At 39.8% G+C, this 27,138-nt stretch overlaps 1 long non-coding RNA gene across 1 annotated transcript; it reads left to right on the forward strand.

Moving 5' to 3' along the window:
* Positions 1-432: 432 nt before the first annotated feature.
* On the forward strand, positions 433-10,501 carry LOC142491039 (uncharacterized). Its single transcript, XR_012800236.1, has 4 exons — positions 433-574; positions 6,921-7,072; positions 9,886-10,046; positions 10,218-10,501. It is a non-coding gene; the product is annotated as an uncharacterized LOC142491039 (long non-coding RNA).
* Positions 10,502-27,138: the final 16,637 nt, after the last annotated feature.

The following is a 27,138-nucleotide window of genomic DNA, read 5'->3' on the forward strand; positions in this document are numbered from 1 at the left end:
ATCTTAGCGCTTCACAGCAGTAATACACGTGACATAATAATATAACACAATGGGAATAAGAGATTCATACATGAAAGTAACAATAGGAAAGGGTGTCCCTGCCCCGAAGAGCTTACAATCTAAGTGTATTCAATTTCATGGTAATCATTCTTTTTTTTTAACCTACCTACCTGTACGTGTCTTTAAACAATACGTAGACATAATACTAATATTAATAGTGTAATATTCTGTTAATTTTGTTTGCTAGCTTATTTACATTAAATGTTTAGTATAATGGCTTAGAAAAACCACCCAAAAAAGTGTGTCCTTAAAATCTGGCCATGTCTCTCTCACACTCATGGTCACATATACACGCTGCTATATTCAGATTATATATGGTTGTGGGTTTTTTTTTTGTCACTGGCATTTCATATGCAAAGCATGCATCAGCCACAACGAGGCTATCTCCAAGAGCAGTCATTCCGAAACCTGATCTGGGAGAAAGTGCAGACTAAATAACATTTCATTTTGACTTGGCCTCCCGCTGAGAATGGGACTGCTTTGTTTCAGCCAACAGAAGCAGCAAGCCAGAAAGGTATGTCCTGTTTTGCATGGCCGATGTGTGACTTGAGGATCACAATCACACTGTTCATGCTTCCAGGACTCGGCATCCAGTCCACATCCTGTGCTGTCTTTCTCTTTTCCTTTCCATTTGCTCTCCTTCTGTGTTGACTGCGGTCTACCTGCAGGGCAGAGCTGTGACAGACTTTACCACCATTGTTTGCTTTGGCGTATGTCTAATAACTGCATAATTGCTTGGGATGTTGTTTTTCTGCTGTTGTACTCACATTGCTCCTGTTTATTCTTCCCTCTTGCCCACCCCGTTCATCTTTTTTTCTTTTTTTTTTCTTACATACTTACAGCAGCCACTGACTTCAATAATAAAAAAATAATAATGTGAAAGTGTGTGTGTGTGTGATGCAACTTAGCTTTTATTCTAAGATATTGTAGCTCTGGATTTCATTATAGTGTTTAGAAATTCCTCCGGCTAGCTTTGCAGATTTTTTTTCTTTACATTTGCCATTTGTTATAATTGGTACGCATGTGTTCATGGAAAATATATAGCCGTCCAGATTAAAAACATACAGTAAAAACTATGTCCAAAAGTATTTTTGTTTTGAGAATATTTTTGAGGACCTCAAATCATACACTAATTATCACATGATGTTGCGTATGATCATTCACTGTTAAAAAATGTCAAATGAAAGATTTGGCCTTAATGCGATATTTATTCTTGAAATATTCTATTTTGTAATTAAAATACACACATAAGAAGATACGATATCAATAGTGAAATGAGTACTCTTCCTTGGTACTAAGCCTTTCTATTCATGGGCAGATTTTACATTTCTCAGTAAAAACAAGTTTTTTTGACAGAATATACTGTACAGTATGTAAACAAGAAAGTACCAAAAACTAAAATAGATATTATTTACAGTACAATTGATATGTGGGGGTTTCACTGATAAATCTGGTGCTATTGTTAACAAAATGCTAATCAATCACAGTGTTATGGTTACTGAAACAGTAGGAGTAAAAAGCCCACAAGAGAAACTATGTACTTGTAATCATGTTCAGACTGGTGGAAAAGCAAACAAGACAAATTAAAAGATTTGCATGATTTTTATTTCATGCACAATGCACCGTAAAATTGTACAGTTCCAATTTGATGAAAGACCAAAAGCATTTTAGTAAGAACAAGGGACTGAATATGGCGGTGGTGTTCAATTATTTTGTGTGTATTCAATTTAAAAAAAATTAATACATTTTAAACGTGGTTTTTATGTTTGCTACAATAAATACACAATTATATAATGTGTGAATTTAAATTTGGATTTCAATATCCAATGTCCAAACATAACGTCATCTGTTGCTCTTCTTTTCTCAGTTCATATAATTCTTAAATTTAGTCCTAGAGGCAGTAAAGTCTTACACATGTAAACTATTCCTTCCAGTAGTGACTTGACATACTGTACTGTATCCATCCAATATTAATGATTGTCTCTATAAATATTCTGCTATGGTATTCATAAACTTATATCAAATATAAATTGGGGATATTTATGAATGTGCAAAGCATGACAAATATGCCCACAATCTATTAATTGTACAAATTGCGAATCACAAGGTAATGTGTACAATGCTATAGACTCCTTTGCATAAGTTAGCTGCATTTGCTGATTGTCCACTCTGTAGCACTATCAAACCAAACGTTTTTCTTTCTTTTCAGTATCTTCTCAGAAAGCGTAGAAAATGTATTGTATTCATTTTATAACTGGTTGAAGTGTGATGGTACTAGAAATTATGGACTAACGTTGCTTTTTTCATTTAAAAATCTGCAGTTCTACTTTCATTTGAAAGCAACATAGATTTCTCTTTCTTTCTGTAAATATTTTAACAACCTTTCGAAAATGAGGTGAAATGAGCTTTGCTCTAATGTTTATGTTTTTGTGGTGTCTAGGTCTAGAATTTCTTTAAATCAAGCAAGATACAGTACAGCTACTTTTTTTGCGGTACTTTTGACATTTGATCTTCTAGCACAGAGGTGGGCAACCTATTTTTCAATGTAGCCACAGGTGTGGCGAACAAGAATTGAAAATCGCCACACGATGCTTTTCGTTTACTTGCGTCACTACAAATTTTAGCTCCCATAAAAAATAACAGTTCAACGTCGGGTCTAGACTCCAACTGAAGGCAGAGGGGGGTATTGGATGGCTGTATTGCGTCAATGACTCATTCAGAAAGCGGAAACCAGAACACTCCATCATGAAAAAGTTTATTTTACTGTGGGAGCTGGCAAGCTCAAATTCGCCACACTTTCATGGCCAATTCGCCACTTGTGGCGATTGGTGACAGGGTTGCCCACTTTGGTTCTAGCATCACTAGAATATACTGCAATATAAATATCTTTTTGTGGCAATGATATCTAACCTCTTTTTATCAGCATGTGTATGCATATTGTAGTTATATTGTATATATTTGTGTGCTTCATTGCCATTGAACTGCAATGTAGATTAGGTTGATATCTTATAAATACATATTAATAATAATAATAATAATAATACACAGTACAGCATTGCAGAAATGTAACATTTATGCCACATTTTGCCATAATTTTGAGCATAAGGTCACACAGCATAAGGTCACACAGAGTTCACATTAGAATTTTTTATGAAAGATATGGAAACATATTAGCTGAGCATAAAATTATGAGTGAATGCCCCAATATAACAGGAATAAAGGCGGGGGAGCAGACCCATAAAGTCGCGTTATACGCAGACGATGTGATCTTAACATTATCAAAGCCGCTTACTTCCCTGCCCAACGTTTTCGAGATCTTGGGAACCTTTAACATGGTCTCGGGGTTTAAAATCAACCAGACCAAGTCAGAGGCTCTCAACATCAACTTACCCAAACCAATTGAAAAACTATTAGAACTCAATTTTAATTTTAAGTGGCAGTCCTCCGCAATCAAATATTTAGGGGTATATATCACCAGGGATTACAATACTTTATATAAAACAAATTTCCCTAAGATGGTGGGAAGGCTGAAGGAGGATCTCAGGGCTTGGGCGGGCTATGGGATATCATGGTTCGGTAGGATTAATAATGTAAAAATGAACTTACTACCCAAGATGCTATATCTGTTTCAAGCCCTACCAATTCCGTTAGTTAAAGCTGAGATCCAGGCCCTTCAGGCTCACATCATCCAATTCATTTGGAATAAAAAACGCCCAAGAATTGCAAAAAGCCTACTAACAAAACCAGTAGAGAAGGGAGGACTATCGGTACCTTGCTTGTTGGCATATTACAAAGCGGCACAATTAAGCCAAGTCATTCAGTGGCACTCGGACCCCACTAAAAGACGTTGGACAGAGCTCGAAAAAGAATGTTGTGCGCTGGTGGCGCTACACGATTTGATCTGGTTACCAAAACAATGTAAAAGAGGGATCGGGACGCCGCTCTGCGCAGTAGCGAACTCGCTGGTAGTCTGGGAGACATCCAAATTTAAAGCTAAGTTAACAACACCAAAAACACTAATGACCCCCTTGGTGGGAAATACGGATTTTGCTCCGGGGCTGTTGGGCGATAGATTTATAAAATGGACGCAGGCAGGGTACAATCGCTTGAAAGACCTGGAGGGAAGGAAATTTATCAAGACGGTCAGGGCATTCTACAATAAATTCCCAGTTCGTCCAGCACGAACCAATTTCGAACAGCTGTGTTCTAGACCCACGGACACGAGGGGACTGACCTCTCAGATGTACAGGGAGATAGTCTGTCCAACCACCGTGGACAGCCCCCGACTGAAATACATGCGACAATGGGAGACAGATTTAGGGGATACTTTAGAGGACGAAGAATGGGACCACATATTGCAAGCAGCCGCTAAAAGCTCAATATGTGCCACGTTGAGGGAGAACGCATATAAAGTCCTAATGCGGTGGTACCATACTCCCGTACAATTAGCTAAATTTGTCAGAGGATATTCTCCGCTCTGCCTAAAACAGTGTGGAGAAGTCGCTGATCTTAGACATATGCTGTGGTCTTGCCCGAGCGTGGTCGATTTGGGATGCTATTAGAGAGTGGTTACAAAGGATTCTCGACTTAGAGATCCCCCTGGACCCGTGGCTGTTCCTCGTGGGCAGACGGCCCCAGGGCGTGTCCAGGGCGACACACAAATTGGTCATGCACTTCGCGACCGCCACGAGGTGCGAGATTGCAGCTTTATGGAAACAAAAAGAGATCCCAATCATCCCCAAAATTAGGAATCGAATTTGGCATGTCTGCCAGATGGAACAGTTGACGAGTTGGGTCAATGACTCTGGCTCCAAATTTCTGAAAGTATGGGCCCCTTGGCTAGCCCAATCAGACATCCCGGGGGTGGACGCCGCCACAATCTTGCATTAATAGTAGCAAATGCGTTCTCCTTGGACGGGACAGACCGGACAGGGACATAGAGACGTATAGAATAGGGCCCTCCAGTATCAATACTAGTGGGAGCGGACCTGCGCAGTGAGATGATGCACCCCGTCTCGCGTGGCTCAACCTCCAGACCGTCGAAAGATCGATCCCCCCCCTTCCCACCCTTATGTGCCCCGCCCCAGTCCGGTGAGTCAAGTAAGTCTCGTCATGTTGGTGTTAGTGTTGTTGGTCTCGTGTCTATGTTTTGGCCGGTTGTTAAAAGTGGATATTTCATAATGTATGCTTATGGGATGTGAGACTCTGTATGCACCACATCCACAAATAAAAATTGAAAGTTGAAAAAAAAAAATTATGAGTGAATTTATCTAGCCACAGTCAAATGTTTTCATGGATTATCTAGATACAGGGTACACATGGTGGAAAAAAATATGTACAGTAGAAATGAAAAAATATTCAGATTTGCATTATGTACAATCTGGCACTCCGCAATAATTTAGAAACCGACATACGTCAGGGCTTGGAGGAGGAGCATCCCGTACATTTACCAGCTGACACTGAGCAAACAGCCAGTGGTGTGGAGACACGTCTGAATGTCATAAACACATATTTTTCATGTAAGCAAATACATATATGTTCATAGTACTACATAGATGTTTTAATTCATTGTAATGATAAATACATGTGTCCAAATACTTCAGTGCTTAGCAACATTACTATGATAATTAAGTGCATAGTAAATAGTTGCACAATAGGATAACATTATGTAGTGATTGTTAATCTGCGCAGCAATCATTGAAAGCATTGTTACATATTTATTATAATAGTTGTTCGCTAGTCGTCACAATCATCTAATATAACGATTGGCCCATCTGAAATCATACATTGGTCCCATGTATTCATCCTCGATATCTGTGAAATACAGCAAACACATGATGTTCAAAGATGGCACATTTATCTATGTTTCAGCATGACAACGCTTAACACATCTCTATATGATTGTGGATATTCACGCATAAGTTACGTATATGTTTAAACAGCAAGGATAAAACTACAGATACTGAACTATCTCATTTTTCAAATGGCGTTGCTGGCATTACTACTGATATGTTTGTTCCGGTGCCTGTATACATAATAATGTGCGCGCACAACGTCTGTTGCGCGCGCACGTCACGAATGTGTGGACTAAGTCTTAGCGCATGCGCAAAACGATGTGTACGCTGTGCGTTCAATACATGTCCCTCCATGGTGCTGCTAGCAGTACGCAAATCATGGCTGAAAGTTATGATATGGAAGTGAAACAAATTCACTTCTACACACGTACATATCTAAACTTTTTCAACGGCTGTGTGCCCATGGCCAAAATGGGCGATCAGCCAATGAGCGAACAAAATACGTGTGACGTCATGTGAAGGCACCGTGAAATGCACGCAAACACCCCTCCCACTGAATGAACATTGGCCTCCAGCGCGGTGCACACCCCGCCCCACCGACGCGCGCGCATGACACACTGCACTGACCGTAACAATAAGCTACGGGCACAGCCAATACGGTTTCATGCGCTACGTCGGTTGGGGGTGGGGCTTGCATCGGTAACCTTTTTAAGGATGCCTTGGGACATGACCACGTTCCCACGTCATATGTGGGCGACACTTTGTTTTTATATGTTGAATGCTAAACAATGAGGTGTGTGTGTTACAGTTAGTGTAACATGTTGAAATTATACTTTAAAAGCGATAATAATCTATGTTTTAGGTCTCCGTCACCAATGTGTAGTAATGGTTCGTCATGTACTATATTGTTAAAGGAAATAATGTCTTTGTACACGCTACATGTAAGGCAGTCTTCAATGTTAAGCTGTATCCACTCATTTGGCTAACAAATGCTGTATATTATTAATGTACACATATATAATTTGAGTAAAGGCATAACGAAATTTGTATTTACCATTCTTGTAGAAGTCAAAACTGATTTGGCTGCAACAGCTCGCTCCAGGAAGGCACAACAGTATCATCCATGGTTGAGGCAACCGTTGAATCCTGAATCACACACATCTCCATGAGGCCGTCATATGGATCTGCAGTGGCTTCTTCAAACAAGACGTCCGGAGGTACGTACAGTTGTTGGTTGTTTTCACATCCACATTCGTATTGGCCATATAAGTTTTGAAACATATCATAGTAGTTATGTCCATCTTGCATCTGGTCTTGATGAATGAAGGGTGCCGGTATATCAGCAGACGCGACAGTCTCTGCGGCTTCAATGTAACTGGTATTGGGCAAAAATATGCTATTTAACAGAAGATATGTTCCATGTTCCATGGTAAGTTTAAATGATGGCGCAACATGCCAGCATCCATATCGTTGATCTTGCCGATCATGGACACGCTCAAGACATTCATTTGCGGATAAAGTGAATCGTACAGAAGTTTTAAAATTTCATTGTTTGTCAGGTTCTTGGTAGTATGGATATTTCCTTTGGATCAAGTCATAGATTTGCCCCACGGTTGCCCTTTTCTCTGGCGTTGACTTGATTGCTTCATAAATCAAAAATTTGTATGATTTACGTGGGTGGCTGTGCAATGTGGAAGCTTCTGCCATTTCTTCTCTCTTCAAGTGTACAGTGTCTAAGTTGAACGCATACGGATGTCTGCTTAATGTGTGAATAGTTACATGTTATCTTCGCGGTTTGTTCCAAGGTTATAATACAACCTAACAGTTATACGCCTAGGTTTTCTCCCACAAGAAATTTGTTACAATAATTGGCTGAAATTCTTTGTCTAAGATACCCTCTTTTCACAGGAATTGAAACTTTACTTTCGGCTTAGGCAATCAGCATGTGCTAAACAAGTTTACGCTTTTAATTACAATAACAATGTGTGTGAAATCATCTACAGTGCTATGATGAACAGATTTCTGCTTACACTTAGCTAAAATTAACCATACACACATCCCTCTCTTTGTCTCTTTTTCTGTTTTTCTCTCTGTCTGTTTCTCTTTCTGTTTCTCTCTCTGTTTCTCTCTCTCTTTATCTCTCTTTCTCTCTCTCTTTCTCTCTCTCTTTCTCTCTCTCTCTCTTTGACTCTTTCTGTTTGTCTCTCTTGATATATACATAGATATATATATATACAAATAAATATATATATAATTAGATAAATATATATGTTGATATATATTTATATATATATATCTATATATATTTAACTATATATTGTGTGTGTATGTATATATAGTATGTATATATATGTGTGTGTGTATATATAAGACATGCAAATGAACATACAGTAATATTTACAGTTCATATATGTATATAGATATATAGATATATATAGATCTTGCTACATTGAAGGCCTTGTTGTGTGCAAACAGGCCTTGTTGTAATAATCTTAACAGTTCATTACAGTTTATAACATTACTGGGTGAGTATGTTTGAGGGCCTAATTGAGTCAGCTGTGTAGAAGTTGTATTCAACAGCAAACAAGGCCTCTTTGCAGCCATGAAGGCCTGTACTGTTCATTCTGATTATATATATATTATATATAGAGTGCAAAACTAAAGGCATTGATGTATGTAAGCAGGCCTTGTTGTAATCATATTCAAAGTTAAATACAGCTGAGTGAATTAGGAGCTCACTCATACTGATACCATAATTGTAGCAAGTGTCCTAACATTTATATCTCATTAACACAAGGCCTGTTTGCTGACAACAGTGGCAGATATATATATATATTTTTTTCAGTAGATATATATACACACACACACACACACACACACACACACACACACACACACACACACTGTGTGTGTGTGTGTGTGTATGTGTGTGTGTGTGTGTACATATATAGATAGAGATACAGAGCGACTACAGATATATTCATACAGGTTTACAGATCTGTTATTGTAACCACAAATCATACATGATCACATGCCAACATTATGAACTATGAAAGAAGATTAAGGTAAGTAATGTCTTACAGAGTTAAGACACAAGAAAACATAACATTAAAATGTATGCTGTTATATGGGTACTTACTTAAAGTTGTATGTCAATAATATTAGCATGAAATGACTATCTACATTACCAAAATAACCCACATACATCTCATCTTGAAGAAGAGCTAAGTGAATGTCATCTTCCATTAACATGCCAAGTGTGTAATAATGTTGTACCATGAATCAACTGATGATTAATAGATATTCATATGTTATAAAATATGCCTTCATTCAGTCAGTGAGCATTTATAAACATGTATGTGTACAAGGACATACTTGATTGTTATCAAGCATCTGTACATGATCAGACATACACTATGCATGAAATAGTCTGCAGGAAACAACACCAATACACCAACAAATGTAGTGAATGTGCTTATTTATTTTTGTTTATCCTTTTGAGAGCGAGTCACAGGCCTGCTTGTTGGCTATTGTGTTTGCCTTTTCCCTCTGCCAAGTACTCTGGCCTTAACTGTACCACTTGTACTGGCCTGTGGCAGTTCTGTGGCACTGAGTGTGGGCAGTGGCAGTTCAGTGGCACTGGGTGTGGGCTGTGGCACTTCAGTGGCACTAAGTGTAGGCTGTTGCACTTCAGGGGCACAAAGTGTGGGCTGTTGCACTTCAGGGGCACAAAGTGTGGGCTGTTGCACTTCAGGGGCACAAAGTGTGGGCTGTTGCACTTCAGGGGCACAAAGTGTGGGCTGTTGCACATCAGGGGCACTAAGTGTGGGCTGTGGCAGTTCAGGGGCACTGGGTGTGGGCTGTGGCAGTTCAGGGGCACTGGGTGTGGGCTGTGGCAGTTGTGAAACAGTTGATAAACATTGCAAGAGTGATGGTGGAGCACTTTCTTGTTTTTGTGTTTTAATCTTTTTCCAAAAGCTGGTAATTAGTAATTGTTGCCCTAACTTTCTTTTGCGTGTCTCATTTGTAGGTGTCGGTTACATATTTTGAACAGATGTAAGCGGTTGGATGTTGACAGGGACCTGCACAGAACTTGCACCTACTGTACCGGTATCATCCAGAACTGGGGAATGAAGAACTGATGACTCAGGAGAAAAAGTAGCAGCATGTAAAGATCCATCCTCCGATGGGGTAAAGTGGAATTGTTGTTCTCTTGCTGTACTCCGAAACTGATTTGCTTGGCTTACATTCAGAACTAGTGCTTGTAATGTTTACATTTTGGATTTCTTTAGGAACTTGGATGATGACTTTTTGAATTTGTGACATTTCTGATATTGACCTTTCATGCATCATTTCATGCAGTGACAGCATCCTTTCAAGCACTGACATCATTTCTGAATGGCGACGATTTTCTTCACCCAAGATTCGTTCTTCAGAAACTGCAATAGCTGAGTAGGTGTCACGAGCAGGAGGACTTGAATGCTGGGTTAATCTAGGAGTGTCAACATCTTCATGGTCAATTGAGTGAATTTGTCCTTGAGCGGCAACATCTGGTTCTACAAATAAAGAAACACATTACAGTATGAACTGCCATGGAACTTTCCCTTTGTTTTCACTATAATGATAGTAGTTCTCCTAGTGTAACACATAACATGTTTCCATAATTTTTTATTTTTGTCCAATTAAAAGATGATGCTTGAAGTAACAATGATGTTTCGACTCAGTGTGAAAGAAGAATGAATTAAAGTTTGTTGTAACATCACAACTCCTAGCTGATACTTTAAAACACACACAATACATATTGTCAGGAAACACTACATCTTCTGTGACAATAACTGATGTGAAGTTCATTACATGTGAAAGGCATTTATTTTGCATGGCAAATGAAATTCTTCAAATGTACACATTATATGTGCTGCACCTCATACACTCACCTTCCATTCTTGATGATGACCTTGATGAGCCAGGTGATGAGACATGTTCAGTGTCAGGTGACCCAGGAGCTGCAGGAGCAACTATATAGAAGAATAACATCAGAATTTAATTGTCATGTGTACATAATTAACATGAAGTATCTGTAGTGGGAGTAGTTATGGCTAAATATCAGCATCACATAACGAAATGACAATGATATGGTTCGGGCAATCTGTATATTATCCATCTTGTAATAATAGGGAGTGAGAGGGGAAGGGGTTGTGAGCTCTAGCTACTGTCAATGATACGGTGCCAGGGGTTAGAGAGTCATAGAACACAGAAAAGAACACTTGCCTAGGCAGGTGAGAGAACCCCTTTTGAACAAGCACTCATACAGTGATAGATACAGATAATTAAAAGAATTAACCTTTATTGGTGTATACGGGTAAAGTTAGTGAAGTACATAAATAATCAACACAATTAAAAACGCATTAAACGGATTGCACCTAGGTCTATTGTGGATTGCTAGAGATAGTATTTGAAGGAGAATGGTTTAGAGTATCTGGTACCATATGACAGAAACAAAAGTTACTAATAAAGTATATAACTAATATGGTGCCTCAGTGTGGTCTATGTATAATGATTGAGATTGAGGTGAGTTACTGCTCGTGCCCCCTATGAAGGTAGCAAGTAATCTTGAAAACAGGCTAGCTGATATATCTCTGCCAGTAAAAATGTTTAGCTCAGTGCTCAACAGCTGCCTTTAATGAAGTTGCCCTATATCTGCAGATCTAAATATCTAGTATGGTTGTTGTATGGGCTTGGTAGTTGCTCAGCTAGTTCTGTCGATGTAATGACTGTAGGTAGGCAAAGTGTATATTTATGGGTTAATGCCGTTCAGCAACCACTAAATCTCTGGGGCAGGGGAGCCCCGTCTGTTTGATATAGACCACTTAATATGGTATCAGTGGTGTCTTGCCGCCGCTCAGTGATGTGCCCCAGTGATACAGGGGTATCTGAGTAGCTGCACTTTCGGAGCCTTATAACATCGCTCCTGAATGGCGGCATCTGTTCAGTCCCCACCCGGCATGGTGTATTCATGAACACCGCTTAATGTATAAATGCCGGGTGGAACTCAGAGTACAGACAGCGGCTATCTTCCGCGCTGTCAGACAGACGTCGCCACACCAGTACGCGTGCTGACGTCACAGGGGAGCGCCCACCTGTTTTCAAGATTACTTGCTACCTTCATAGGGGGCACGAGCAGTAACTCACCTCATTATTTATTTGGTGTGAATTAAATTGTGCTCATTTGAGGCTATAAGAACCCAGAAACATACACCAAACAGTGGGATATAATTAGTGCATGTATTTGCGGCTCCCACTGATCAGCCTCTTCTCTCCCCCACAGCTACATAGTAGCCTCCCTTTTAGATATTTCACCACACCCTGTGTTGCTTTGAAGGATAAAATTATTTTAACCCCTTGTTGGTTTCTGTGACAAACAGAATATAGCTAGGCTACACCGATTTAAACCTGTCTATGTGGGTCTGACCCGCAATGCCCTAGCGACACACAGCCACAGAACCACAGGTTATTCAGATGTGGCATGAAGGCAGTCTGACTGTCACTACACTCGAGTGACACACACCAGACTCTCTCAATCATTATACATAGACCACACTGAGGCACCATATTAGTTATATACTTTATTAGTAACTTTTGTTTCTGTCATATGGTACCAGATACTCTAAACCATTCTCCTTCAAATACTATCTCTAGCAATCCACAATAGACCTAGGTGCAATCCGTTTAATGCGTTTTTAATTGTGTTGATTATTTATGTACTTCACTAACTTTACCCGTATACACCAATAAAGGTTAATTCTTTTAATTATCTGTATCTATCACTGTATGAGTGCTTGTTCAAAAGGGGTTCTCTCACCTGCCTAGGCAAGTGTTCTTTTCTGTGTATTATCCATCTTAACATAACTGTACATGTGAACCTAATCGGCACATTTATTTTCAACACCATACAACATACAATGTTCATGCAGGAATGCGTTGTAAAATGAAGTGTTCTGTTGTACATACACTGCATATGTTGTGTACTAATCTAACTATAATTATGTACATCACTACCATGAAAGCAAAGTTGACTCTGCTTACAATTCAGCACATAATTGTGGAAATGTGTATGAATGTGTTTAGAGATCTGTCCGAACATTTAAGAGAAGCAGGTGTAGCGCTCAATGTGGCTGACACTCATCAACACATGCAGTGTGTCGCTCAAAGATGGTACTGGTGTGATAAGGTGGCGTATCTATAACGTTAAAAGAATATATGAGTGAACGAATGACTAACGTACGTTTTCATATATAGTGGACTAGTGGGTGAAAGTATTCAGATAATTACCATTTCAAATGAATGTGATGAACTTCTGTTCACCTTGTCAGCTTCTAACAACTGTAGTCCCTCCCCCAAGATGTGACACCACCCTGACCTTTTATTTGGTTCTACCACCTGTAAGCCGTCCCACAAGACTTGACCCTAGCATGGCCCTGTGATCTGACTATGTGTCCGACCCCACCCCCTCTGTTCACCTCTATGCTGTGATTACATATTAATTGCAGCTGCTTTCACACACCGGTACATGTGCGAAATACAAATATGAAGTGAGCTACATATGAACACAATTAAATACCATATGGTACATGTTCCTATTTATGCTCACATTATACTACATGAAGCGAAAAAAGAGCTTTAATAAAACATAACGAAATTTTATTGTGCAAATTATTTATGTTCGCCTTTGAATGCACAACACTCCATGCAAAACTTGATTAGGCAGTAATGGCCTGTTTATAGGTGTAACATAGATTATAACAAATATATATATATATATATATATATATATATATATATATATATATATTATATGTATATATCTATATATGTATCGACACATACATGAAATAGTGAATTATGCATTTGTGTGCACAGACACAGTATAACGAAGTTATACATTACTGTGACAAAGAATGAGTGCGGTGTGCTTTGTGGTTATGCATGTTAACCCATTGTTTGTACAAAGATTCACACATACATTCAGCTTTCAACTATAGGGCAAAGATGTTGAATGCTTTGTAAGGTAGAAGGTTGCAGTGTGTGTTATTTGGAAGATCATTACACATAATCCCTTCATGCAGGTCAATTTGTGTATGTTTACTCATAATGATGTCATCCACGATAGCTGAGCCAATACATGTTTCCAAACACACATATATATATATATATATATATATATATATATATATATAAAATTATTTTTGTTTTTTTTAGGACAACTATATATAAATAGATATATATATATATAATATATATATATATATATATATATATAGAGAGAGAGAGAGAGAGAGAGAGAGAGAGAGAGAGAGAGAGAGAGAGAGAGAGAGAGAGACATATATACAGATATATATGTAGGTATGCTTATTTTGGGAAAAACTATAAGTTTCAGCGGAAATATAGATAAGAACTGTAACATACGACATGCGTAGTACAGTAACATTTGTCACCTGGTGGAAATTGAGCCGTAATAATTCCGATATCTCTGTCCCCTGCCAAACCCTCCACGACGACAGGAAGAAATTTTTCCCACATCTGCTCCTCCAATGGAGTTAACATTAGAGCTTGTGCTGGCGGCCCACCTCCAATGGCAGAAGCATGCATCCGTTGTGTTTTGATTTTTTTCTTTAAGTTTGTCCTGATATCATCGAATCTCTTCCGACAATTCGCCCTGTCCCTGACATGATTCCCACACGCAGACACAGCCAATGTTATTTGATCCCACATTTCTTTTTTTGATGCTGAACTTGTCCGCCCTGGAAATACATACAAAATATATGACGTTAATTATTATTAGAAAAATGAGCAGTTTCCTAAACTGCTACCTGTTCCAATAGATACCAAACATGCTGGTTTAGGTTGAATATGTGTAGCACACGAGCATTTACGTGTAAACATACAAATCTAAGGAAGCTTGCATGAATATTGTATGAACTTTGGGAAACTTTTTAGACTGATTGTTATGGTCGTTATAAAGCATGAAGGATTATGTGTGTAACAATTAACTTTAATTGATATTAGCGAATTATAGCTTGATATTAAGACATCTCACATGACCTAGGATAACATGTCTTTGAACAATCAATGCAAAGATAGACTTACCTAGTAAATGCCCATACAGAGAGTCATAGTGCTCCAAAATCCATGTGACAAGAACTCTGTTTTCCTCTTCATTGAAACGAGGATTACGTGGCCGCTCCACACGTTTCCTCCGAACACGTGCAGCCCCAGAGCTTGGCTGCTGCTGACTGGACTCTCCTTCCAATGGAAGAGACTCCAAAAGTGGCCCACCTCCAACCACCCCACCACCAGACACCCCAGCAGCACCACCACCAGACACCCCAGCACCACCAGCAGCAGACACCCCACCAGCAACAGACAGCACCAGCAACAGACACCCCAGCAGCACCAGCAACAGAGCCACCAGCAGCACTAGCAACAGAGCCACCAGCAGCACTCGCACTCACAGCAACACCACTCGCACTCCCAGCAACACCACTCGCACTCGCAGCAACAGCACTCCCCTGAATCCTACGTTCACTCAGACACGTACTCACACGACTACCAGTACCACTCACACCAGCATCACTCTTCCCACGCCTTTCGGCCATACCTATAGCACTCACAAAGAACAGAAAATAAATTTAAAGACAATCGCACTGAACACTTACAAAGTGAAAACAAGACAAAGATGTTAACAAAACAACACAGGACAAACCTCTCACAATACACAACAACTCTCTCAGTCAATATGAAATATGTAAATCGCCCAGCTCTGTGTGTCTCTCTCTCCCAACAACACAGAGAATGAATAAAAATACGCGCTGCCTTTAAATGGGCCGCTCAATCAAAAACATGCTTGCTTCGGCAGATTCAGCAAGAAGTTTCATTGGCGAACCTAACACCACCCCGCCATGCACGCCGATACACCTGTGTGTGATCGGCAAATCATCAGCAGAGTCGGAACAAATGTTTTTGGCTTTATTCGGAAGGGATTCGGCACTTATTGCATACGGCGAGGGAAAATCGGCAGAATCATGCCGATAAGGAACACTTGGCGAGAGGACTTTTTCGGCGCTTACTGCATAGAGCCTTTGTTCCTTCACATTTTCTATCATGTTTGAGAAAATATACTCTTAACAGAAGTGATTTACTTTTGGTCGTCGTCTTGTCTCTTAATCTCTGTTGGAAGCCAGTCAAGTAAATTACCATCTTAGTCCAATTAAGGTAATTCTATGATATGTCCAGCCCAATACCATTTTAATTTATTCACCCTAATGATGGTGTCGGAGACTTTTGTTTGGTTTTGAACCCATTATTTTTCCTGCCTTTTCGGATAATACCCAGTATACATCTCTCCATACTTCTTTGCATTGTCTGAAGTTTCAGAATTATCTTTGGACTTAGGGACCAAGTTAAACATCCATACGTAAGCACAGGCAGAATACATTGGTTGAAAGCTTTCTTCGTGAAGGACAGTGGAGAGTTCCCTTGAAATGCTGTCTTGTTTCTTCCAAATGTGCTCCATCCCACTTTCATTCTCCTTTTGATTTTGTTCAATAGGTTCCCATCGATTGTTATTTGTCGGTCAAGGTAGACTTGACTTCTTGTAGGTCTATTCCATTTACTTCAATCTGTGCAGACTTGACACATTTGTTGAACATCACTTTGTATCAGGAGTATGGACCCCTCGGAGGGAACCCCAAAAACAACAAAAGACTGATAAAGGTTAAATAGTGTTTCATGTTCACACCAAGGCAGTTAATGAAAAAAGACAAAACAAAAGGGATTTTTAAAGTTAGCAGAAAAAAACAAAGAGCAGGGGATGGGTAAGGGAGAATGCTGATCAGGAACAAAAAGTTGACAAGCAACAACTAGCAGGTTGCGTGGGGTTTATATACCCTAAGATAAAATAGCCACTAGCCTCATGGGTAATTCTAGTTCCTACCAGCCCTAGGCCTGAACCTTACTCCTCTGTGTGCCCCTATACATCTACAGGGAGTATTGCAGGAGGGAATCTTGACAATACTCCCTTTCTTAGCCCCCCCCCCCCCTACCGTCAGGCTTTTCGAATTGTCTGACATGAAAACTGGAGATCAAGTTGTGGGCATGAACCTGAGTGGTCAGTTCCTATGAACTTTCCTCTGACCCCTAACCTTCCCAATCCACCAAATAAAATAATTTCCCCCTCCGATTCTTGATGTTCTGAACCTCATACTCTAGATTAGAGTCTAAGTCATCAGTCTCGGGTAGCGTATTTAACCTTAGTTTGGGAGATAACAGCTTTAGTAGTGAGATGTGGAACATATAATTCATTTTCATGGTAACTGGAAGTTTTAGTCTAAGAGCTACAGGGTTGATACATTTTTCAACTGGGAATGGGCCAATAAAATGTGGATGAAATTTTCCTGGGAGCCTTTAAATGTAAGTATTATGAAGATAACCAAACTTGATCACCCACAACATACGTAGGAGCTTTTTATCAGCATATATTTTGTAAGACTCCTTAGCTTTAGTTAAACATTCTTGAGTTGTTGAGAATATCTGTAGCATGAGTATATGGCATTCCTCTACTGAGCACATGACAGGATTATCCGGCATTCATTCTGGAATCAAGCTAGGATGAAAACCAAAGATGCAAAAGATTGGAGAATAGTTCAACACAAAATGTTCAGCATTATTATATGCAAATTCTTCCATCCATAGCAACTCTACCCAAAGGAACTTCTTTGTTGCAAGTGACACCACAGCTATTGTTCCAGGATCTGGTTCACTCTCTCTGTTTGCCCATCAGATTGATGGTTACAGCTAGAGGTAAGATGTAAGTCAATGCCAACCATGGAACAGAAAGCTTCCCAGAGTTGTGATGTAAGTTGTGAACATCTGTCCTGGATCAGGATGGATGGTACTCCATGAAGGTGAACTAACAGTTGTACGAGCATTTCCGTGAAATGGTATTGCTTTAGTGTAAATAAATGACCACCAAAACAGTATTGCAACCCATTTCTTTGAGGCGTTCTACCACAAAATCTAAAGACAAGGTATGCTACGGAGCGGGTGGTGGAGCCATAGGCAATAATAGACCTTGTTGGAGCCATCCTGTCGGTTTGTGCTCAAATACAGGGGGCACAAGAACACAACTAATCTTGTACTGTAATGTTCAGACACCATAAAATGTATCTTGCACCAAGCCAAAGTCTTTGAAACGCCTAGATGGCCTGCCAGCGTTAAATCGTGACACCATCTTAACACCTCTTGCTGTAAATCTATAGTGGGTAGATATAGTGCCAAACCATGATAAGGTAGACCCGTTCTGAGTTCTTGGGCAGGTTGTTCTTGGACCCATTGTAATCAATCGGCTTGCGACATTGCTTGTTGGATACTTTGGAACATACTTGTAGTATATGAGGCTTCTAAAAATCACGTACTTGGTAAAATAAACTCAGGTTCTTGGTCTCATTCTTCCAAACTCCCTTCTTCAGAAACACATGAAACTTCTGCAGGTAAAAGTTTCCACGAAAAGTAAGCTACTGGGTGGATTTGACCAGTTTCTCAATGACTGTGTGTTACGCCGGTGCTGCCCGCAGACCAGACCCGTCCTTTATACTGAGGTGGGGACGTATATATGCACGCACCCACAGCAGAAGGAGCGTGTCCGGGGTGTGGTGTTTTGGCGTTGCCAGGCCAGGTGGAAATAGCTGTAGCAATACTTGCCGGTACCGGTACAAGAAGAGGCGTCGTCGTTGCCGTTAGCCAATAGTGGCTAATAGTGGCTTTGGGCTATTGACCAAATATGGCTAATAGCGCTTTTGCCCATTGTAAAAGCATAAAAAAAACACTTTATAAAATCCAATAAGATATACGTTACAATAAAATATAAAACTAGCCATTACATCCATTGATTATCACTTTGGTTACTTATGCCCTCAACCTATGCCCTATAGTCAATAAATGTGTTTCTTAGCTTTGCCGGGATGAAGGCTCATCCTCCTCATCCAACTACGGAACTAATCTTCTCACTTCACCCATAAAGCAAAGATCCTCTCTTGACCCACGAAGCAATGATCCTCACTTGACTAATGAAGCAATGCTTTTAAGCAATCAATGGGAACCTTATAGTAAATAAAAGTAGCATTTATCCCTGCCAGGAGGAAGGCCATCCTCAGTGGCACCAAATCCAATAAAGGGCTGATGCCTGGCTATTAATACACTATCTACTGGCCAGTAACTTCTGAATTACCTTAATAATTAAGGTAGTAACTGATATGGTAATTAAGAGGTTAACCCCTCTTGCTACTCTCATGGAGACCTAACCACCCTCCCCAGGGAAACTACCCCTCACCCACCCCTCTACTGCCAGTAAAGCAGTAGATCTTCTTTTTCTTCTTTCTGAGAGGAGTTGACACCTCACTTCCTGTCAAATGAGACATGACAGGCCTTATATAAGGCCTATTATGTCGCATTTGACAGACACGTGGTACATCACCAATCTGATTGGTGGATGTACCATTTGAACAGACATCAAATTTGGCAGAGAATGACCTCTCTACCAAACTCGATGGAACCAACAATCTGATTTGGTGGATATACCATGTGATTTGCGTTCCCTTTTTTGAGTGATGTGATGTACTTTTTCCCAACAATAAGTCACTGCTTTGTCTTCAATAGTCTTCAGCATATCAAAGTTATTTCTTATTTTCTTAGGCCTTGTCCATAGTGTACGCGACCACATGAGCAGTGTGACCAAAAGGCCATACCTCTAAGAGGCAGGCCATAGAGCACACAACTGCGCGTGCGAAGAATTGCGACCATGCACGCGATTCTCGAGAAGACAAACAATTTTGTGTTTGTCACGCGACTGCAGGGTCACATGCGCGGTTCAGCGAATGAGGGCGACTGCTCACGTAATGTCACGGCCCCGCCTCCGCCACGCAACCCTGTCTCTGTGGATCACAGGCGCACGTGACGCCATGCGCTATGGACTTAGCTTTACATCTTCAATTATACATTTGCAAATCGTCTTGCAGAGCGATGCATATTAATTTCTTATTCTTGCATTTTGAGATTGCTTCATTTCTTGTCATCCCCTCATTAATTGTTTTGTCTCATCAGATATTTTCTTTCTGAGCTTTCAACTGCAATCTTCATACAGAAATTTTTTCATAATCGTTTATTATGTTCCCATGCATATTTTTTTTTGCAAATTCTTTATTTCCAGTTTTCATTTTTTTATAACAATTAACATAAATAATACATACAAAAAACATACATTTAATATTAAATTAACATTGCATACGACTAAATATTATAACATTGAAACAATATGAAGTACAATATTAGAAATTTTACATGTAACTTCCTTGCATCAAATTATATAATATACAAAATAAAATTAATTATAATAATAGCCATTAACAGGACAATAACATAAATAAGGCAGACCCTATATTATTAATCAGAATAATCTTTAGTATCCTGGCTTCGGTAGTTATTTTCCCTTTCTATTTCCTCTTCCTCTCATGGGGTCCTACTATCTATATATTCTACCCATGGTGTCCAAAGGACTTCAAATTTTGACATTGTGTCCTTAATTATACATGACAATTGTTCCATTTTCATAACCTCCCACATTCTCGAGTACCATTGCTCTATGGTGGGTGTCTCTAGCTTTTTCCAATTGGCAGCAATGGTGCATCTTGCTGCATTTAGCATATGTATTAGTAGTGATTTCTTAATTTGGTGTTCTTTGACCCCTTCTCTGTTTAACATTTTAATACTCGGGTCCTTTGGAATTCTGATCTTAGTGATCTATGGGACCTTATTTGTTTCTGTTTCTTTGCTGTATTTATTTTCAGTTTCAACCCACTGATTATTTTTAGTACAATGATACCATTCGAACAGTGCATTAACTTGTGTAGCAAGATAATATTTATTAATATTTGGTAGACCAAGTCCACCTTGCGATTTGTGCCTTTGTAGTGTTTTGTTATTGATCCTTGTTTTTTTGAATTCCCAAATAAATGTATTCATTTTACTTTGAAGTGCTGCTATAAAATGCTTGGAGATCTTTACTGGGATAGTTTGGAACAGATAGTAAGCCTCGGCAATATATTGATTTTAATACAATGAACCCTGCCTAGCCATGATATAATAAATTTATTTCATACATTTAGATAATTTTCTATAATTTTTGCTAATGGAATATAATTTCCTTGGAACAACTCTTCTACTTTTTGTGTTATATTCGTGCCTAGATATTTGATACTTTTTGTTTTTCTATTCGAAAGGTAAATTTTCTTTGACGGGCTAGTATCCCTGCTGGGTGATTTTTTATTTTAAACCTCAGTTTTTGTTAGATTAATTTTACAATTACTGTAGATGCTAAACTATATTTATCCATTACATTCATTTGGCAGCAATATTAATGGATTTGTTATTATTAAAAGGATATACTCCACATATAATGTGATTTTATATTCTTTATTACCTATTTTTACCCCCACAATAGCTGGGTGGTTCCTTATTGATTTTGCTAATGGTTCCATTATTAGAGCAAAGATCAACGGGGACAGTGGAAAACCCTGTCTCGTACAAGTAGATATTTTAAATGAATCCGAGACTTGTCCATTCACCTTGACCCTTGCCGATGAGTTACCATATAGTGCTTTAATATATTTTGTCTAAACATATCTCCTGTTCCTGTGCTTTGCAGCATTTTAGACATAAAATTCCATTGCACTCTATCGAATGCTTTTTCTGCATCGATGGATAATATCATAGTTGGGATCTGCTTTTTATTGACCTGGTTCAGTATATTTATAATTCGTCTGGTATTATCTTTGACTTCACTTTTTGGTATAAATCTGGTTTGATCTAAATTCACCAATTCTGGTAAATATTTGTTAATATATGTGCGAGAATTTTGACATCCAAATTAATAAGCGATATTAGACGATAGCTTGCACAGTTTAATTTCTCTTTCCCCGGTTTGGGAATAACCGTAATATGTGCTTCTGACATATATTGAGTCAAATTCCCTGATTCTCTTAACATATTAAACATATTTTGGATTTATACTATAAGTGAGTTAGCAAAGGTTTTATATTACGAATATGGTTGTCCGTCAGGGCGTGGGCTTTTCCCTTTGGGCAGGTCTTTTATCACTTTTTCTATTTCATCCCAAGTTATAGCTGCATTGAGCTTAATTCTCGCTTCAGGCTTAATTGTTTTAGTTTTTATATATTCTATATATGTTCTATATACTCCTGTATTTGCTCTTTGTTCCTACTTTGCATGGCTTCTAAACTCTTCTTTAATATTTTTTGGTCCTGTGATACTATTCCATCCTGTTTCGGAATGTTGTTAATAGTATATTGGTTTTGTTTCTGCTTTAACTGATTGGCTAGTAATCTGTCCATCTTGTTACTGTTCCTTACCTTTCTCATAATTTTTATTAGTCAGGTCAGTAATTTTTCTATTTTTTGAGTTATTAAATTTTCCTCTTGCAGTTATTGATTCTGCCAATATTTTCCCATCTGCTTTTCGTTTATGCTTTGTTTCAAGATCTTGGATTATGTTGCTACATTTTATAACTTCCTTACCTTTTATTTTTTTCCTGAGGGAGGCTTTTCAATAAAGATTCATTCAGTCTCCATGTCCAGTCCCCTTTCTGTATGGGTCCAACCACATATCAATCTCTAAAGCTACTGGTGTGTGGTTTGACCACGTAATATTGCCAATATAAATTTTCCGTATTTTCTTCACATTAATTTGGTCTATAAATATATAATCTATACAAGAGTAGCTATCGTGTGGATGTTAAAGTATATGTATAATCCTTTCCAGATGGGTTTAAAACTCTCCAAGCATCAACTACTACACTGGCGACACAGTTTATTACACTGCGGCCAGATCCGCAAGCCGGGAGATTTCCCGGCTTGCTAGTGGCCGCCCCTCGGCGTGCCGCGCGTCATAGACGCGCGGTCACGCGTCTTCGGGAGCGTGCGCCCCCTGCACGCGCGTCCAGGGGCTCCCCGAGGGAGCCCTGGTGTCCCGCGATCGCGGGACAGCGGCAGGGGGTTCCGGGGGACCCGGCGGACCCGGCAGCGGTAGGGAGAGCGCCCCGATCGGAGGGCGCTCTTCCGCTGCTTCGGCGCGCGCCCGTCACTCTCGGGCGCGCGCCAGGCTACTGCTGCGGCACAGAACGGGCAAATGCTCGAATAAACTGTGCCGCAGCAGTACCTGTTGATTCAATATCTTATTTATTTATTTATTCTGTCTCTTACTAACTTTTGTGTGCCCTTTGGAGGTATCTAATGCCGAGTTCAATGCTACATTAAAATCACCTCCTAAATACAGAGCCCTTTCTCTAAATATATTTATTATTGATAATACGTTCTCTAAAAATTGTGCCTGTCCTACATTAGGGACATATATGTTTGCTAGTGTGATGTTCTTCCTTTTTAGCTTTCCTATGATCATAATATATCTACCTTCCATATCTTTTTTGGCGGTGATAGCTTGTAACGTGAATTTTTTACTAAGCAGGAGTCCCACCCCATTTTTCTTATTTGTAGTTCAGCTGTAACATTTTTGTACAATATCTTTGTTAATCATTTTTGGTTCTTTATCTCTTTTAACATGCGTTTCCTGTAGAAACATTACATCGTTTTTCATCTTTTTAAACTCCTCAGGGGCTCATCTCCTTTTGACCGGTGAGTTTAGTCCCTTTACATTCAAAGAGCTTATCCTATGTCATATTTATTTATTAATTTTGGTATTTGGGTTCATAAATGATAAACAGTGTTCACCCCAGTTTTCTTTTTAAATTCTCTACAATCTTTGCTACTACCTAAGAACATCTCCTGCGTGCTGTGGTTTTGGATACCTTTTCTCTGCAACTTTTGACTCTTAATAAAATAACAAAAATACACACATACATACATATTTAACCTTAAATTTGGGATCAATACCCTCCATCCTCCCTTTCCCGAAAATATCCACTCTATTCTCTTGAAATGAGTGACTCTGCTTCCAAAACTAGGAGCAGACAGAGCCACTTGTTCACACCAGTCCTGGTGTGTAGGTGGAGGGGGAAAGGGGGGGGGGGAGAGTGTAAATGACCATCTTACATCTGGTAAGTGGTCATTTCAGCCACAGCAGTAGATTGCCAGTGGGACTTATTCTATCTTAACACATGTTGTGTATTTTATTTGTATTTTATTCATATTCTGTGTCTAACATTAAATGTGCTTATTTGTATATCAGTTACCCAGTGTTTCTCAGCCCATGTCATTTGTTATTTGTTGGTTTGTCATGTCATTAGTTTGTATGCTGTGAATATTTATCTTACAGTATTATGCTATGTGATTTCCCTATTTTTTTCATGTGATACTGCTATCGTGTGGAGGCTACCTTTGGACCCGACGAAGCCACCATTACGGGTTGTATATATCCTTTTTACCACCATTTGTGTAGGTATGGAAAGCCACAGATATAATATTTTCTCTATCAGTTGTCTCTGATATTTGGGTTCAGAGTTATATCACAGGCAGCCAGCCTCTATTCCCAATTAGGAATAACAGGTCATTCATATCCATTTGGAATTAATTTGCACACTTAGAAAGTTAGCGCTACCTTATTTGTTTTTCTTTTAGGCAATAGTCTCAGGCATTTTATATATATATGCTTATGTAGCACCTGCTATATTTCCCTAGCCTATCATACGTCCTGGTAATAGCAGACAGTGCTAGGGTTAATAAATCGCAATCTGGTGAGATCACATCCCTCAGGTTTCAATAATGTAGCAACTTGTAGGCACATGTCTGGGCTTGTAAGCTGCTGGGGCCACATGACAGGATGAAGGCCTTGCTACATTTGATTCTGCCTAGTTACTTGGACAGAAGAGCCTGTACCCTCCTACTGTATAAAGATATGGTTTCCTCCAAATTAGTTCTGTCTGTTCAGTGCCAGTTCAGTGCTGGCTCTTCTGGAGTCCTGCCTTACCCTTACGGATGAACTCCACAATTACCCCCTATCACTAGGGGTAAGGATGTCTCCTCCTAAGGACTGGGAGCTTTCCCCACAGGGGGGGGGGGGGGGGCAGATCCTCAGTCCAGTCCTACCCATGGGGGTAGAGGGAAATGTATGCAAGGACCTGTACTAATGTATGCTGGAATATGCAGTGCATCCAATAAATATTTGCTGTAAACACCATAAAGTACCCATTTGCCATTAGGTTACATCAATATTGTCATGCAGACTGTAGACGGACGTTCACAGAGGTACACAATTGGAGACTTTATAAGGTGAAATTATAATAGGCTTTATTGTGCCTTTTCCTTTTCATCAGGAAATCTCCAAACACGGGGGGGGGGGGACACAAAGCTTCTATTCACTTGGGAGTATCACTAGTGAAAATACCATGCAATTAATTCACAACTCCCTAAATCAAGCATGTCTCGCAGCCCCAAAACATATAGCATGAAATAAGCAGATATAAGCAGTCTCTTAATTATGAAAATCTTATCTGTTTCTTGCTGTAGAGTAAGCTTCTCTGCTCTCCTGGAACCGCACCCGTGCGTGCACATAAAATATCAGCATCCAGGTTTAGAAGTCTTATTTGGTGTCTTGCAATCAGCTATGCTGGGCAGAGCTCAAGACCGGTCAGCTCCAGAGATGTGTGTTCTCTTGGTCAGTCTCTCCTGGGAGTCTCAAGAACACTCCTCTGTCTCTCCAAAGGTCAGCTCTCATTCAGAGCTAAGGAGTCACTTCCTGTCTCAACAGACAGGCTTTTGTAAGCAATCAGGCAGGTGGTGTTTATTAATTGACTACCAGCAGTTAACCGCCACACTGCTAGATTAAAGGCACGTTACTTGAACAGGGATTACTCCCCTGTTACATACCTCCCCTGTTTGTGAGAAGTTCGGGCTTGCCACGGCCAAAGCCCATCCTTCCACTCTCATTCTAGATATCTCAGTGACTTGAATGAGAGTGGATGGAGGAAGAGAACTCTCAGTCCTGTTGGGATTGGAGCCCTTTTTCCAGTTTATTCGTGTCTCCTCCTGAAGGTGTTTGAGATCAGCACCCCTCAGTCGCTCGAGGAGGACATTCTCCAAGTATAGTCTTTTTTCTACGTGCGCGGTCATGAGATTTCCCTCGCGTCGGGTGCTCGTCTTATTGTAGGCATACTGTATGGCAGCAGTTGCAGAGCGTTTAAAAACAGCCCCTTTTAGATTAAGTTGCAATTCCACACCCACTTCCAGAGAATGTCCCATCTTTTCAGCTTCATCAGCTAAGGATTCTTCTGGTTTTGATTCAGCACGTGTACCTTCTTTTGTTGCCTGCTGGTGGCTGAAGGTTTTGCTAGTGCTTGTTTAGGTGGTTCAAATTTTGCAACCTTATCTTTCAGATGAGCGGTATTCCCAGCTCTCAGTGTACCCTTGTCTTCATGGGTTTTTGAGGCTGTGGGATACTGACGCTTAGTCAGGGTCAATACTTGTCCTTGTAGGACTGTAATCTCATCCGCGAGAGATCCCTGTTTTTTGAGTGCGTCTTGCAAGTCTCTTCTCAGGGAATTTATCTGCATGCTTTGCTTTCTCTGAGCTTGACTCCACATTTTTATTGCATTGTGAAGCACTATGAACTTCTTTGCTTGGGCCACAGTTACTTGTTTCAGTTTCTGGACCTTCTTGTGCTCCCTTCTGTGCCGCGTCACCTGGGTTCTAAGCTTGGCTTTTAGCGTTGCTTTGGTGATGCTCAGGGTAGCCTTCAGTTTCTCATGCTGGGTCATTAGACGTTCCTGCAGCACTTGAATTTCTTTAGCAGCCTGCAGCTTTTCTTCCTGCAGCGTTTGCTGCTTCTCCTCAGCATACTGGAGGTGTGTACGCAGACCTTGCAGTTGGTTCTGCAGTCGGTGCTCTGCTTCAAACTTTTCCTTGACTTCTTCTGTCAACTGAAAATTTTCTTCTTTCAGTTTTAAGTTTTCTCTTTTTTCAGTCTCTGTATTCTTCAGGGCTTCTTTGCAGTCCTCCTTCCATTTACGCACATCTGCTTTGAGAATGACAATCTCCTGGCGTGAGACTTCCTTCTCTAGGTTGAGGGTCTGAAGCTCCTTCTGAGAGACTTTGAGATCTGTACCAAGATTACCAATATTTTCTTTAGCAATGTCCAGCTCCTCAGTGAGACTGTGTAGTTCCTTTCTGGAAACTTCCAGGTCTGTGCAGCAGCTGTTGGTCTTATG

The sequence above is a fragment of the Ascaphus truei genome, chromosome 3 (assembly GCF_040206685.1).
Source record: "Ascaphus truei isolate aAscTru1 chromosome 3, aAscTru1.hap1, whole genome shotgun sequence".
Taxonomy (NCBI): domain Eukaryota; kingdom Metazoa; phylum Chordata; class Amphibia; order Anura; family Ascaphidae; genus Ascaphus; species Ascaphus truei.